The 7,500-nt window shown below is 35.5% G+C and overlaps 1 long non-coding RNA gene across 1 annotated transcript in view; it reads left to right on the top strand.

Moving 5' to 3' along the window:
* The first annotated feature begins 3,698 nt into the window (after window positions 1-3,698).
* LOC147468608 (uncharacterized) overlaps window positions 3,699-7,500 on the top strand; it is a 203,972-nt gene continuing 200,170 nt past the window's right edge. The window contains exon 1 of the long non-coding RNA XR_015192372.1: window positions 3,699-3,834. This is a non-coding gene — a long non-coding RNA (uncharacterized LOC147468608). The remainder of the gene's footprint in view (window positions 3,835-7,500) is intronic.

The raw sequence follows: 7,500 nt of genomic DNA, 5'->3' as shown, positions 1-7,500 counted from the left end.
ACAATAACAGTAATAATAATAAAGATAATGATAACAACAATAACAGTAATAATGATGATGATAATGATAACAACAATAACAGTAATAACAATGACGATAATGATAACAACAATAACAGTAATAATAATGGTGATAATGATAACAACAATAACAGTAATAAAAATGATGATAATGATAACAACAATAATAATAATGATGATAATGATAACAATAATAACAGTAATGATAATAAGGATAATGATAACAACAATAACAGTAATAAAAGTGATGATAATGATAACAACAATAACAGTAATAATGATAAAGATAATGATAACAACAATAACAGTAATAACAATGACGATAATGATAACAACAATAACAGTAATAATGATAAAGATAATGATAACAACAATAACAGTAATAACAATGACGATAATGATAACAACAATAACAGTAATAACAATGACGATAATGATAACAACAATAACAGTAATAATAATAAAGATAATGATAACAACAATAACAGTAATAACAATGACGATAATGATAACAACAATAACAGTAATAATAATAAAGATAATGATAACAACAATAACAGTAATAACAATGACGATAATGATAACAACAATAACAGTAATAATAATAAAGATAATGATAACAACAATAACAGTAATAACAATGACGATAATGATAACAACAATAACAGTAATAATAATAAATATAATGATAATAACAATAACAGTAATAATAATAAAGATAATGATAACAACAATAACAGTAATAACAATGACGATAATGATAACAACAATAACAGTAATAATAATAAAGATAATGATAACAACAATAACAGTAATAACAATGACGATAATGATAACAACAATAACAGTAATAACAATGATGATAATGATAACAACAATAACAGTAATAATAATAAAGATAATGATAACAACAATAATGGTATTAATGAACCACTTTTACACCACGAACTCGCTCAGGCTAGATCTATCGAAGACTTTTCTTTGCTCTTCCTCACCTCGGACCGTGAGCAGGATTCGAACCCATGTCTGGATCCTCTTTTGTCCCCAGTTTTGAATTAGTTCTGGTTTCGTTATTATCTTTATTATTATTATCTTCGTTACTGGTATTGTTATAATCGTTATTAATAGTTGTAGATGTAGTGGTATCCTTATAATTTTATCATTATCATTGTAAGTACTGTTATAATGATGATGATGATAAAGATGATAATAATTGTGATGATAAAGCTCGAAATAGCAATGATAATAATGATAACGATAATGATGACAATGATGAAGATGATTATGATGAAAATAATGATGATACTACTACTACTTATAATAATATCAGAAATTCTAAGAATGATAGATGCTAATAATGATAAGGATGGTGATAGCAATAGTAACAGTGATGTAATAGTGATGATGATGGTGATGTTAATAATTGTAATATCAATGATAATGATAATGATGATCGCATTAACAACAAAAATAATGATGATAACAATTGATGCGATGATTATAAATGATAATAAAGCTAGTGATAATGATTAATGGTGAAAATGATACCAACGTTGATAATGATAATGATGATAATTATCATGATAATAGCGATAAAGATGATGATGATACTGGTTTCGGTGATAACACCAAAGACAAAAATAATTCAAATAAAAAAGAAAACTTAGATAATGACGGTACTGATAATGATAAAAACCAACAACAATGGTTTAATTCAGAGTTCGCCTGTCTCTTTCCTTCATATTACCCACTTCATAAAATCAAAAACATAACGAGCGTTACGTTCTACCTAGAGTGATGTCTTTTGTAAAAAAATAAGGAAAAATACCACAACTTCACCACATAAATTCCACACTGAATTGAAGTTGAAGTTTCGGGAACTTCTGTCATTCATACCACGTGAATTGAACATAGGCCTATTTCTTTTCTTTTTTATTATCATCATTATTATCATCATTGTCATTATCATTATTATTATTATTATTATTATTATTGTTATTATTATTATTATTATTATTATCGTTATAATTATTACTACTACTATTATTATCATTATTATTAATGTTACTATTATTATTATTATTATCATTATCATTATTATTATTATTATTATTATTATTATAAATATTATTATCATTATTATCATTATCTACTTTTAAGTGTTTTGGTGGTTGCAGTCCCTTATCTAAGATCCAAGGTGGCAATATATTAATCATATCTGGCATAACTATGAAGTTATAGTGAGAATATAGTGAGAATTACATAATTAATATACCATTAGCACTAGACATTACTACGGAAAAATTATATCTGTACCTATGTGCAATATAGTGAAGTATGATACTCTAACGTGGACAGAAATCAAAAAAATATTATATTGAAGATTTACTCGCCCTCAACCCCAAGCATATTGTCAGAATATCAGCCTCTCTGTCTGTAGCCTATGTATTCCAAAAACCTAACCTTATTAAGTATCCTAATCTTACATTCTAGTAAAGACAAGAACCCCCATTTAGAAAACTCTCTCTGCATATCACTAAATATTAACGGTCAATTAGATGTACTTCATGACTTCAAATTTTACGAAGGTCACAAAGCTAATTCTTTCATTATTACTGAAAATATGAGTCTTCTATTAGTTTATTTTCAGTAAATCTTTAAATGAATCGGGATATTCTGTTAGTATGATGATGATGGTGATGATGGAAATGGTACCAGTAATAATAAAGATAATATTGATGATAATAATGATGGTGAAAATGATAGTTACAGTAGATTATGTTGTCAATTTATGATGCTCCTTTGATCAAAGTTCGTATTTGCTTGTCACAATAATGATGATAATGATTATGATAATAATTATGGTGATGATAATGATAACAATAACTCCATGAAATCTGTTCAAAGGGCAGATATCTAACATAATCTACCTCAACGTCCTTCAAATTCCTCGAATATAGCAAGCAAATTGGATAACGGCGAAGCAAAAATCAACTGCAGCATGAAACAGTTGCAATCCGAATATTAATAACTTACCAACTTCATTAATCACGATGCAATTATTAGAATTTGCATTCATCAATCATCATAATCCTATACTTTTTTAAGTTCCAAATATATCTTGATATTTATTGTTCTGGTTTGATGGAATTGTAACTTATGTACGTCAAGCAACTAATGAATTTATGATACTCATTGCATGGTTAATCTATTTAGATAATGGTAATGCACGAATGTCTTCATATTATTGCACACACGCAAATGTTAAAGAATTCGTATTTCCTCCGTCTCCTTCCAATCCAGTGAACCAAACTTATCATTAAAATACAAATTGTGCTATGAACAACAACGGGGGAAAATACCCAAACTTTAAAATAGTTATTCATAAAAATTGGTCCATTTTCTAAAATTCAATTTAGTTCCCGGCAAAGACAACAGATGGCGTTGCTCTCACCAGCCCGCCTAGACACTTAGTTGTCAGTAGCGATTATAGATTCATTTATAATAGAGAACGAAACGACATGTTTGTACTATCACTTTAACCACATCTGTAAAGAATGATTAAATCAGTATTGTAGTTTGTAATAATACCTATATCAGAGCGTCCTAAAGACATTAAAAATACAACCCCTGATAACCTTACATGGCACCCTCAGACTCCAACAAGAAGCGAGCGTTAGTGACTGTGTGTTGTGCTAAGGGAAGGTTGTGTCGCGGAATTTCGGAACGATATTGACCAGTCAGTGTCCTTTTACGCGTTGATTTTGGATTTATTATGTTACCCATAGGCCGTGGATAATCAGCCGACACACAGGTGAGTCACCGATCGACTTTGGATCCCCGAGAGACCCTAATGTCATCGGATTTCGCGTATTTTTGCTCTTTTTCTTTTGGGAAGAAGGTCCGAGGAACTGGGAGGGAAGTTCAGCCAAGTGATCCTGTGTGACCACTACGAATTTTGAATGGGTTCAGGGCACGTGAAGGAGGAGGGAATGGTAAGATTAGGATAAGAGATTAGGATATGTTGTATAAGATATTAGGATATATTAGGAAGATAAAGAAGAGGGAGGAGGAAGAAGAAAGTCCAAGGAACTAGGAGGGAGGGAAGTTCAGCCAAGTGATCTTGTGTGACCACTACGAATTTTGAATGGGTTCAGGGCACGTGAAGGAGGAGAGAAAAGCAAGGATGAAATGAATGGGGATTGTGCTCTCGCGTGTGCTTGATTTTCTTGTGTTTTTGGCTTAATATATATATTTATTTTTTTTTCTAAACTGGAATCTTGTGACTTTTTTGAATGGTGGGAAAGAGGAGAGAGGGGAATAGGGAGAAGAAAGAGAAGGAGGGAGAGAGAGAGGGGGAAGAAAGAGGAGAGAGGGAGGAGGGAAGGAGAGAGAGGGAGAAGGAGGGAGGGAGAGAGAAAGAGAAGGAGAGAGAAAAAAAGAGGGGAGGAAGAGAGAGGAAGAGAGACCAAAGAAGTAGAGGGAAAGATAAAGGATATCTACTTGGCTTTTGTTAAAGGATCCTTTTGTCAGGGGATTAGGTAGAAGGAGAGAATGAGTGAGAAAGAGAGTGTGGCATTTCAACTTGCATTTGTGTTGCACTCAGAGAGCGAGCGAGCGAGAGAGAGAGATAGGGTGTGTGAGAATGAGAACGTGAATGGGTGAGAGCGAGAGAGAGTGACATGACATGTTAACTTGCTTTTCGAGTTGAAATTAGAGATATACTAAGTGAGTGAGAGAGAGAGAGAGAGAGAGAGAGAGAGAGAGAGAGAGAGAGAGAGAGAGAGAGAGGAAAAGAGAGAGAGACATTTTATGCTTGCGTTAGGTTTGGGGGGGTTAGGTGTTTCATGTTAGGCAAGTTTGACCCTTAAGCTCTTCTCGCTGCAGACTCGTTATCGCTTGTGGTCTGTCGATGGCTTTATCATTTTTTTCTCTCTCTTATTCTTTATAAAAGCAGCAAACTTGTTGATAATGAAGAACCTTGCCCGCTCTTTTCCCTCGCTCTTCATTCACATGGCTGTTTGAGAGGGAGGAGGAGCGAGGGAGGAAGGGAAGGAAAGGAGGAAGGGAGGGAGGGAGAACCTTGCCCCCTCTTTTCCCTCGCTCTTCATTCACATGGCTGTTTGAGAGGGAGGAGGAGCGAGGGAGGAAGGGAAGGAAAGGAGGAAGGGAGGGAGGAAGGAAGGAATAGGGCGCAGGAGGAGGGACAGAGAGTGAGGAAGGAACAGAAAGAAGAGGGAGAAGGGGGAAGAGGAGGAGGAGGAGGAGGAATTAAAAACAAATAAAGATAAGGAAATTAGAGACTCGAGGTTCCACAGCTTGCATGATGACGGTGTTTCGAGTGAGTGAGTGAATGAGTGAGCGAGTTCACAGGCAGGGGGGCATTTGCGTGCATAAGGACAAGGGTTCTCATTGATAAGGGATGTCGGTACGTCGACCCATTCTGAAGTGTCGTTTGTCTATTGCGGTGCAATGACGTTATTAATTCTTAGGTTAGGCGAGTTTGGGCGGTCTCACGGTCTCAAGGAAGGACTTGCTTTGCACGGGGACGTCTGATTGCAGGTTAGACTGTTGAGTAGCCCTTTTTTCACCCCCTCGGAGATATGGTTTAAGTGGGGGTGATACTGTTGTGCTGGTGACAATAAAACAAACAAACAAGGAAAGAAACGTGTATTGTTACGTATATAGTAAGTGCTGTTGAGTTCGCATTGCATTAGACGCTGAGCTGGTTGCACGTGCACGCGAGGCAAGAAACTGTGCAGGTAGGAGGGTCTGGCAGGTGCTTCGGGGGTGGTGGGCGCGACAGCTGGGTGGCAGACGTACAGGCTCAGGGGATGGCAGGCTGCAGGCGGGGCACACGTCCTTGCCTCGTCTCTCGGTCTCTCTGTCTCTCTGCCTCGTCTCTCTCTCTCTCTCTCTCTCTCTCTCTCTCTCTCTCTCTCTCTCTCTCTCTCTCTCTCTCTCTCTCTCTCTCTCTATCTATCTATCTATTTATCTATCTATCTCTCACTCTCTGTCTCTCTCTCTCTCCCGCCCTTCCTCTCTCTCTCCTTCTTCCTCTCCCCCTACCCCGACTAAATTCCTCCCACCCCGCCGCTACCCTCCATGTCCTCCTTCTCCTCCTTCCCTCTCCATCACAAGTCCTATCCTCATCCCCATTCCCAATCCCATATCCCTATCCATATCTTCCCCCCTACACAGAAGGACCCACACACACACACACATCGTACTCAGTAGTCGAACAAGGCTTCCACAGCGAGTGTTCCTCATCTCGTGAGAGTGTGAGTGTGTGAGTAAGTGAGGGAGGGGGAGGGAGAGAGAGAGAGAGAGAGAGAGAGAGAGAGAGAGTGAGTGTGTGTGTGTCTGTGTGTCTGCGTGTGTCACGTTATGTCGTAATAACCAGTCTGTTCGGTGGACTGTGTAAAAATGTACATAAGCTTATTTCCTCTGTGTTTGTGTGTTCGCTTATTTTGTCGTTGTTCTTGATTTCTTCTTTTTTATTCTTTGTTCCATGTTATATATGTTTTTCGCGTGTTTTCTGCATTTTTTTCCTTTTTGTTACGTTGATTATGGTGTCCCATTAATGTTTTTTATTCGTTTTTTTTATATAGGCCTATCTCTCGTTTTTGTTATTCATTCCTTCGAGTTTTTATTTCCATTTTTTCGCTTATTCTTTCTTCGTCTCCATTGGTTTAACATTAATTTGTTTGTTTTTGTTTTGTTCTTGTTTTCCTGAAAAGATGTTTTAGTATCAGTGTCATCAACATCATTGTATTCATCATCATCATCATCATTATGACCACATTTAGGTCAGAATGATTAACATCCTTATCACTAATCTGACCGTATATATATATTTTTTTTTTTCCTTGTAAATAGTCCAGAAGGCAAACAAAAGTATCTCCGGAGTATTTAACCTTTGCCTTAAACTCGAACATCAGTCTGAATCACCGGACTGCAGATATCTGTCTGTCTGTCTGTCTGGGGAAGATTACCTGATGCAAGGGAGCTTGGTTGGAGCTTAATGTTATGGAGAGTTCATTTGGGGATGTGTGTTGTTGTTGCTGTTTTGTTTGTTTGTTTTTTGTCCGTGGTGTTTTGGTCTTGTTGTTCGTATTACTGTTGTTGTTGTTGGTGGTGGTTTTTAGTTATTTTTTGGCATAGTTATAGAAATTATTATTTTTTTATTTGTTATAGCTATTATCATTATTATCTCATTATCATCTTCATTATCATTATTGTGATTGTGATTATTCTTATTCTTGTGGTCATCATGAATCATGATCTGTATTATTATTAATGCTGTTATTAATAGCATTATATTATCATTATCATTGTGATAATGACACATATTATTGATATTATTGTCAATATTATTATTACTTTTTTATCATTATTACTACTACATCTACTACTAATATTCTTATTACTAAGACTATTACGATTACTACAACTGTCACTACTACAAATACAATTACTA

The sequence above is a fragment of the Penaeus japonicus genome, unplaced genomic scaffold (genome assembly GCF_977035675.1).
Source record: "Penaeus japonicus unplaced genomic scaffold, GWHDUDI00000001_assembly GWHDUDI00000027, whole genome shotgun sequence".
Taxonomy (NCBI): Eukaryota; Metazoa; Arthropoda; class Malacostraca; order Decapoda; family Penaeidae; genus Penaeus; species Penaeus japonicus.
Note: the sequence above shows the minus strand (reverse complement) of the source record. Positions and strands in the feature narration are given on the sequence as shown.